The following is a 10301-nucleotide window of genomic DNA, read 5'->3' as shown; positions in this document are numbered from 1 at the left end:
CTCTGCGTAAATCTTCATCTCGTGGGGGATGCATTGAATTAATGCATCTCTTTAGGGAGCGATCAGCGTCTCCATGTACAGCGTAGAACATAGATAAGGAAGCACTTCTAGTAGCCGTCTGAGTGACCGTCACTGGAGGTTTTCCCATGCAGCAATTCTCTGAAAAGGCAGTGTTTTCATTGCTGAGCCTGTAATGGTTCTAGTGAATATAGTGTCCCTTTAATTCAGGGCATTTTGAGTTTTTATGAAAAGACGAAGCAACTTATTCCCAAGAATGGGCGCACAGTTTTGTGTTGGTGCTTTAGCCCCTGCCAAAGTCATTAAAAGTTCATCTCCCTGGACTAGTTGTTTTATTACAATGGCTTTTTTTTTTTTTTTTTTTTTATAGATCAGACCATATTTGCATGATATCTTACAGTATGTTTTGCAAAACTGAAATCTCTTTGGTTTCATTTTTATATGTATATATTAAAAGCAATTTTATGTTTTTGGTCTCTGGCGTCATTTTAACCCCTTAAGGACACAAGCAATTTTTGCATTTTTTTGTTGTTTGTGTTCAACCACAATTTGCATCTCTCTCTCATTTATTGCACTTATTATATACCATTTTTAGAGGACAAAAAGGGCTTTAATTTAAGGTGAGATATATATATATATATATATATACATACACACACTTTTTTTTTTTTTCCCCTCCACAGTTTAGGCATTAATAGCGTGTGCATAATATGTCCAGCTTAGGAAAAGTAATTTTAAAATCAATTAATTTATGTGTCTTGATTTATAGAGTGCATAATATGTATAGGATTTCAGACTATTTTGAAAGCTACAGATCATACAAGGACTAAAATAAAATTTCAATGGGAAGCAATTTTAGAAGTTGGTATGTTTGTCTTGTAAGTTTAGTAGCCTTCAGAAAAAACTAAATTGACACACAAAAGTATATATTTATATAAAGTAGACATCACAGGTTATTTTGACACTTTTTACGTAGCCATTTCATCGCTAATCTCTGCTAAATATTGGAGTATAATTGTGTTTTTTTTTTTATTTATTTTGGCATATACACCTGTAACAAGGTTTTTGTAATGTGTATTTTGTGTTGAATTGTTTTTATTACGTTTGCATAAGTTAGGTGTACATACATCATATTCAAACTTTTACTGCATCATCGCCTACGCAGAGGCTCTGCTTGTGTAACAAAGGTAGTAGGAAAAGCGCCTACGCAGAGGCTAACTGTTAGCTATACTTTACAGTTTCGTAGTGTTCTATGTGCTATCAGCGTATTAACTCGGTTATTTTCAACATTGACCTATTTCAGTACGCAGCTATGGTTGACTCTTATATAGTCATGTGTGGGTCGGCGTGTGGTGTTTGGAAGATCTATGGTATTGAGTGTATGAGTTCCCGGGATCTTTCTGATTGGGCGTTTGATCCCTTTTGAGTTCCACTATTCGGTGTAATATAGCAGTCTGAGGTGTCGTTGTCGTCAGGTTCATTATTTGGCCTGGTGAGCCTTGGCACTCTGAGGACTTGTTGCGCCGCGTGCCCTGGTATTTCGTTCGTTGGGTTTGGTTGGTTTGGGGCCAGTCGGTGTCTTCCCTCGTAGCTTTTTTTTGGTGCTTGTTGGTGTGTATGATTTCCCTGCCCCCCCCCCCCCCCCCACGCCTCGGTGTCTGTGAGGGATGGCGTCCAGTAGGATATCAGGCGTTATTGTGCGGGCATGGTCCTATTGTTCAGGAGTTAGGTGCCATTGGCGTGTGTTGGTCTGTGTTTCATGTGTCGAGTAGGGATGTGGCAATTCGGGTGCTGGATATGTGTCTGCTCCCGTGTCGTGTGGGACGTCTGGGCAGTGGGGGCAGGTTACATTGTGTGCCTGCATCTAATAGTCCGGGTGGCAGGGTGCTGTTCGTTACTCTACTGGGTCCTATTCCGACCCGGTTTTGTTGTGGGTGTGTGGGTTGTCCGGATTGAATCTTGTAGTTGGTCGGTGATTGGATCATGTGTGGTGATGTGGACGACCGTGGGTCTTGGTTGTATGTGTTGCGGTGTTAGTGGCTTGTCAAATGTCTGTGGATGGTATGTTTCCTCCCAGCTCAATTCTGGGGTCCCGCTGAAATGCGGTTAGGGTAGTGCAGTGGTGTGTCTGGGTCGTAATAGGCGGTTGAGGTCCTTGCCCTGTATTCTGTCTGTCTGTCAGTGTGGGGGAGGGGAGGTCTCGTGGGTCAGTGGGTTCGCGCCCCCCGTCGCCGCTCCAGGTTCGCCGCCCCCCGGGGCCTCTTTCCAATGCCCTCTGGGTCTGCCTGTGTCTGTAATGTGTATTTTGTAAAGCTGGTGTGTGCTCTTCCTGTACAGAACCCCATATTGTGTTCAGCTATATCTGCGGAGTACAACAATACCCCCATTGTATACCTTCAGCACTATTCTGTGAAGCTACAATGCCATGAAAGGCTATTTCTATAGTTAGAATTTTCATAGATTGATTTGACGGGCCTATGTCTCTTTTTGTGGCATTATAGCAGTTTAAATGTTATAATAAACCTACAAAGGGCTTCCATTTGTGAGAGCAGGCACCACAGGGTATCTTATATGGTGTATATTGTGCCTTAATTTGTCACGATTTTTTTCAACAATTTATGTCAATGTTTGTGGTGAGGAGAAAAAAAATTGCGTTTTTTTTTTTTTCTTCAGAAACTGCAATAATTACCTTGAGGGGCTTCCGGGTGGTTAGGCGACCAAAAGTTGCCTAACTGATGCTGGACGTCCTCACGATGTGCAGGAGGACATCCTGCGTTTGCTAAATCCCCATAGGGAAGAATTGATACAAAGTCCAATATTAATAAAATTCTAGGAAGAAACTTATTTTAGTTTTGGCCAAGGGCATTCTGAATTTACGGTTTCGGTCCAGAATTTTCATTTCGGTGCATCCCTACTAGATACTACTTTGTTTTTAATGTCTAAATGTTTTTTCTGAGTATTTCTTACACTTGATATGTGCCACTGTCCTAAAATCCCCCAAATAATGCTCAGTTACATCTTCTGAGTAAAACAATATGCTCAATGTCGGACCTAGACACTATTTTGTGAAGTTACAGTGCTGTAAAAGAGACGTGACAAGTTCAGATTTTTAAGTGTGAATTATCATAGATGGTTTTGATGGCTCCGTATTCCATTCTGGAGCATTTCAGCAAGCGACATATTCAAATTACACCATAAAGGCATACCATTTCTTAAAGAAGACATCCCAGGGTATTTTAAAAGGCATATTTTGAACCTTAGCGTGGGACCATTTTTCCACTAGCTTGTACCAAGTGTAGTGGTAACAAGCATTTATTCTGCCTTTTTGACACACAAAGTGAGTTTGCACAGTATATTTTACAAACCTTATGTGTGCTACAGTTGTATAATACTTCATATGTTGCTCAGCTATATGTCATCTGAGTACAACAATACCCCTGTATGTACCTTTGCCAGGTATATGTGGATGCTGAAGGGGCACATTTTAGACGCAGCCATTCAGGTTTTTTTTCTAATTTTGAAGTTTTACGTTGTGTGTATTTCATTTCGGAGTAGTTTAGCTGGTTGGTTATTCAAACTTCCCCACAAACACATACTATTTCTTAAAGAATACACCCCGGGAAACCGTGTTTAAACCCAAATGTATAAGCCTGAGTAAAATAAAAAATTGTGCATGTTATTCATATGCCCCGCATGTTACGCGAGGGAAAGACCAGAGGATTGCCTTTGGGGTACCGCTCGTCAGTCTGTACCATATATCTGCACTACAAAAATAAAGAATTAAAAAAAAAAAAAAAATACACCCCGGGGTAATTCAAAAGGCATATTTTGAACCTTAGCGTGGGATCATTTTTTTGCTTGTTCCTGGTGTAGTGGTAATGAGCATATTTTAATGTTTGTTTTGTTACTTTTTAAAACTTGTTTTTAAACCTTTTTGTCTACTTATTACATTTTTGAAACTTTCTTAAAACTTTTTTACACTTTTAAAATTGTTATAAACTTTTTTTTTTTTAATGTTAACCCCTTACCAACAGTAAGGAGCACTAACCGTAAATCCCCCAATTTCCCATAACTCCCATCCACCCCAGCTAGCAAAATATATCATTTTAAAATATTTAAATACATTAAACCCCTGAGGGTTAAAAATAATAAAATGTAACCCTCAGGGGGTTAAAAAAAAAAAAATACAGATCACAGTATTATACTTTGATCACCGTAAGCAGTGATCAACTGCCAGGGAAAGGTTTAAGTTTTTTTTTTTTTTTTTTTTTTTTTTTTTAGGACTGGGTAAAGGGGGGGGGGGGGGGTTTCAATTTTTTTTTTTTTTTTTAAACGTGATTAAAACTTGTTTTTAAAGCTTTTTTTAAAAAACTTTTTTCAATGTTAACCCCTAGCTAGCCTAACACCCAATTCCCCACTTACTTCCACTCACCCCAGCTCACTATATATCTAATTTTAAAATATTTAAATTAATTAATAAAATAACTTTGAGGGTTAAAAAAAACTAAGTTAACCCTCAGTGGTTAAAATAATAATAAAAAAATCAGGTCATAGTAAAATACCCTGATCTGTATTTTGACCACTGTAGTCAGTGAGCAAATGGCAGTGAAGGGGGGTGCGATTTTACCTTTTTTTTTGCACGGAGTAGATCAGCACTGATCCGTCTCTCTGCACTTCACCCTGACCACAGAAGTGCAGGGAGGCGGTCCAGGAGTCTCTGCAGCACATGTGCTCGCTCTGACAGCCTGTCAGAGCAAACACAGCTGCAGGGACAGCGCTATCAGGTGCCGCGGTTCTGCCTCGAATAATGAGGTATACCGGAGGAGCGTTAACCCCATGATGCGACACACCATAACAGAAAGTCTGCAAAACAGGAAACTAGCAGATGTAATCCGTCAGGAAATGAAACCTAGAAGTCCATAACCATTAACACTGGACCATAGAACCAATAACAGGAAACAAATCCTGGACCGCTCCAACCAAGAAGACATTCCTCAAAGGCAGATAAATGAACATCAAACAGGTTGGGATCAGGCTGTGAAAACATAAAAAAAACAGGAGCCCAAGGGTTAAATTGGTACTATATACCAACATCAAGGCCAGGTAACTTACAGGAATTAATCTACCTCCCAAAATGTTTAATAGTCAAATTCCAAAACGCCAAACAGGTAGAACCAAACCCCCATAAATACAACCCCCAAATTACCAGACATTTGCATCCAATCACATACAACGAGCAACATGGGTGGGGGAAAAAACACATAGAAATACTAGCTGACAACATTTACATATCCGGTGGGACAATACTCGCCTCTGTGTCTTTGATAAAATCATGACTTTTCATCATGTAATGGCAAAATCACGTAATTTTATTGCAAGACACGGAGGCTCATATTGCAAGTTTAAAGCTGACCAACTACCACAGAAAACACATGAGTAACAGGTCGAAAATAAAATTCATTGAATGTTGATTCCCGCAACCAGTCGGCCATCCTCATAAGATCTTCCTATTGTGCACCTGATGCCATAATCGAAGAGGCAGAATCACCCTTGTCAAAATGAGCGCCAAAAACAGAAGTGTCGATACCAGCCTGACCCAATTTCCACTTCAACCAGCAGAACAACGTTGCGCTTACTACCGGAGCAAAGGGTGGATGAGAAACGTTGGGGTGTAGCCATGGAGCGATGCGGTATGGTACGCTCCTCATATTCGCATAAGCAGGCCATTAGACATAAGTCGGTTTCATATCCAGCATTCTCTTTGACACCGGCTTTAATAGAAATCTACGTACTCCTAGAAATATTGAAAGTCACACACTTCGGGGTGTAGGACTTGGCATCAAAATCCAAATCACGGACATCTGACACCCTCTTGCAAGAGCAAAAAAGACAAAGCAATTTAGCCGACAACTGGCGTAACGAGAGATCCGGGTTAGAAGGCCAGGCAGTGTTAAAAAAAACAGAACAACAGAACCAAGTAGATGAATAACAAGGCCTAGGCGGACGAGAGAGAGATGGGAACTTCATAGAAGGCAACACACCACAGGATGTCGGCCTGCGGGGCATCCATCAAAACCATGATGGGTCGAAGATATCCCCGACCTGTACAGATTGATAGTCCAGTAAAACCTGCTGGCTTCAAATAGAGAAGTCAGGAATTGCAGAATCGCTGTCACAGGTGCTGAAACGGGATTCATGTCCCTAGCCAGGCACCAGCCAGCCCAAGATCGCCAAGTTGACCCATGTGATAGTCTAGTGCCGGGAGCACATGCGTCCGTCAACAATCGTTGAGTAGTCTCCGAAACTACCTGGACCTCCCAGGGTCCCCTGAAATCCGCCATGACAAGGAGGGGAGCTTCCACCAATAGAGGGTGACAACTTCCCGACGGATTGTGAAGCAGACCCGGGAAAGATGGTAACAGTCTGGGCCAATCCACCGACATCTCCAGAAGTTGAGGGAATCACGATTGCATCCCCTAAAAGTGAACCACTAGGACAAGTTCGGCTTGATGGCGGTGGACCTAAATGAGCGTGCAGGAAATCATGGAGAACAGGGGGAATGCGTACAGGAGGTCCCATTGCCAGTCCTGCAGGAAAGCGTCCCTTGCCTCCGCTGTCTTGGCTGGTCTTTAGCTGAAAAAACGCAGGAGTTGGGTGTTGAGCCGCAATGCGAATAGTTCGATAACAAAAGGACCCCAGAGACGACACAGCTGAGAACACGTCCTATTTCCAGTCGCTGCTGTCTGAGAGATACTGTGAACTCCAATCTGCCTGGACGTTGTGCAGACCTGGTAGATATACCGCCTGGACCACCAAGTTTAGACAAAATTCCCAAAATTTGTTTGCCAATCTGGCTAGGACCGGCGACAGGGTGCCACCCATGTGGTTGACGTACCTCACTGCTGAGGTGTTGTCCATGCGGAGGCAAATGCATGCATGTGCGTGTTCCCTCGCAAAACTCCAGATCGCAAAGGAACTCGCCAGGAGTTCCAACGCATTGATGTGGAGCCGGGATTCAGATTCCGACCAACGACCTCCTGTCGACACACCTTCGCAGTGGGCACCCCAGCCATGGAGGCTCGTATCCGAGTCTATGGTGAACTCCGGTCGCAAACGAAAAATCGCCCTGCCATCCCATGCAGACAGATTTAGGATCCACCATTGCAGTTTGTACCTCATTTTGCCATCCAGAGTAACCAGGTCCGCGTAAGACGCGCCCTATCGAAGGTGAGTTATCTTCAGTCGCTGAAGGGCCCTGTAATGGAGAGGGGCCGGAAACACTGCCTAGATAGATGAGGCCAGTAGCCCAACGAACCACGCCAAATTACATAGGGTGATTTGCGGACGGAAAGCGCCCCTCAGAAGTTCCTTGCGAAACGTCTAACTCTTGGCGGACGGAAGGCTCAACGATTCCTCCTCTGAATCCACGAGGAAAACCTAAAAATTCCATGCGCCTGGATGGAGTCAGGCAGGACTTCTCCCAGTTGATGATGAATCCCAATCGTGAGAGTAGATCTACGGTCCATTGTAGGTGTTACATAAGGATGGAGTGCTCCTGAGCCATGATTAGTATGTCGTCCAGGTAGACGATCAGGCATGTGGCCTGACTGCGTAGCCAGGGCATCACTGGGTGCAGCTGCTTTGTGAAGCACCAGGGCGCCAAGGAGAGACCAAAAGGAAGACTTGTAAAGCGACAAATTCTATCCAACGGAAGCGAAGGAGATCTTGAGAAGGTTCGGCCACGGTTTGCGTGGGTTTGAACCCAATTTTAGGGTCTACATCTGGGGTGTTACACACTTTACTAGACACCACATCCGGGTCGAACAAGGGCTCACCGATCGGATCCATGAGGGCAGTCCCCGCGTCCGCCGGAGAAGCAGCCCCAAGATCGCCTCTGGACATCTCCGCCAGAGCAGAGGAAAAGAGGTCAAGGCCCAACTCAGCAGAATTCCTCTCAGAGTCACTATCAGATTCAACACAAGCCTCCTCACTAGACCCGATTTCTGCGTAGGAGTCGCTCTCTCGCTGTGCTCTCGCACATTTCCATCACCGCACCCATTCTTCCTGCCGCAGAAAGGCTCTCTTGCGTGGTTGGGACATGCTTTCTGGGGCAACCAACGGCACGCCAGTCATAGGGTTTCTGGAGGCAGAGGGGGAGGTATGTTTGGACTTATGCTGAGCCTTCCTGGGTGCCTCACCTAAGGTACCTAAGCATTCCTGGGTACCTCACCTAAAAGGTCCACTACAGGATGCGAGTGGAGCGTTGTGGATCCATCAAATTGCGTATCCAAAGACGCATGAGCAGGGCCTTGGAGATAGTCTTAGTCTTAGTCTTAGTCTTAGTCTTAGTCTTAGACAGGGCCGATGACATGTAACCCATGGCAGCCATAATGGTACCCGTCACCGAGCACTGTAGCACTGAAGCCAGGGTACTCTTTATATAGAAAAGACAGGGAAGGCAAGAAAGGGGGAGGGGTGGCCCTGTATGTAAAGGATAGCATAAAATCTAGCCTAATAAAGGTTAGTGAGGCGAACATAGAGTCCGTTTGGGTTACGTTAGAATTTGGTAATCACACAGTAACTCGTGTAGGTGTGATTTATAGGCCCCCAGGACAAATTGAAGAGTTAGATAATCTACTAGTTGAAGAAATAGCTAAAATGACAATGAAGGGGGAAGTTATCATCATGGGTGACTTTAATCTTCCTGATGTGAATTGGAAAACAAAAATAGCTACTTGTGCCAGGAGCACACATATTCTAAACTCCCTACTGGGATTGTCTCTAAAACAAGTCGTTGAGGAGCCAACTCGTAAAGAGGCCATACTAGATTTAGTGTTAACAAATGGAGATTTGGTATCAGATATTACTGTAGGTGAAAGTTTAGGATCCAGTGATCATCAGTCAGTGTGGTTTAATATAAGAACAGTGACTGAGTCACACCACACAAAAACAAAAGTTTTAGACTTTAGAAAAACAGACTTTTCTAAAATTAGAATATGTGTAAAGGAGTCATTATCAGACTGGAGCAATTTATATGGAGTCCAAAAGAAATGGGATTATTTAAAAGTTGCACTACTGAAGGCAACAGAAAATTGCATTAGGCTTGTCAGTAAAAGCAAAAAATTCAAGAAACCACTGTGGTACTCCGCAGATGTGGCCAAAATAGTAAAAAACAAAAAGTTAGCATTTAGTAATTATAAAAAAACCCAGAGTGAGGAAGACAGAATGACCTATAAGATTAGGCAGAAAGAGGCTAAGCAAGTTATAAGAGCTTCCAAATCCCACACAGAAGAGAAAATAGCACAGTCAGTAAAAAAGGGGGACAAAACTTTTTTTAGATACATAAATGAGAAAAGAAAAGTAAAACAAGGATTAGTTAGATTAAAAACAAAAGAAGGAAGGTATGTAGATGAGGATAAAGGTCTAGCTGACTGCCTCAATGAATATTTTTGTTCGGTATTTACAGATGAAAATGAAGGAAAGGGACCTCAGTTAAGAAAAAGGATAAATGAGTCATTTATTACACGTGAGTTTACAGAGGAAGAGGTTCTATTTCAACTGTCAAAAGTAAAGACAAATAAGTCAATGGGACCTGATGGAATACACCCAAAGCTATTAAAAGAGCTTAGTGGTGTACTAGCAAAACCATTAACAGATTTATTTAACCAATCATTGATAACAGGAGTAGTCCCAGAAGATTGGAAGTTAGCAAATGTTGTGCCCATTCACAAGAAAGGTAATAGGGAGGAGTCGGGCAACTATAGGCCAGTAAGCCTTACTTCAGTAGTGGGGAAAGTGATGGAAACCATGTTAAAGGATAGGATTGTTGAACATCTAAAAACACATGGATTTCAAGACCAGAGACAACATGGGTTTACTTCAGGGAGATCATGCCAAACTAATCTTATTGATTTTTTTGATTGGGTAACTAAAACTATAGATCAGGGTGGTGCAGTAGACATTGCTTACCTAGATTTCAGTAAGGCTTTTGACACTGTTGCACATAGAAGGCTTATCAATAAACTACAATCTTTGAGTTTGGATTCCAATATTGTTGAATGGGTAAGGCAGTGGCTGAGTGACAGGCAACAGAGGGTTGTAGTCAATGGAGTATATTCAAAGCTTGGGCTTGTCACCAGTGGGGTACCTCAGGGATCTGTACTTGGACCCATTCTCTTTAATATTTTTATTAGTGATATTGCAGAAGGTCTTGATGGTAAGGTGTGTCTTTTTGCGGATGATACTAAGATATGTAACAGGGTTGATGTTCCAGGAGGGATAAG

The sequence above is a fragment of the Pelobates fuscus genome, chromosome 2 (genome assembly GCF_036172605.1).
Source record: "Pelobates fuscus isolate aPelFus1 chromosome 2, aPelFus1.pri, whole genome shotgun sequence".
In the NCBI taxonomy this organism is placed as follows: Eukaryota; Metazoa; Chordata; class Amphibia; order Anura; family Pelobatidae; genus Pelobates; species Pelobates fuscus.
This window is presented reverse-complemented; position numbering follows the sequence as displayed.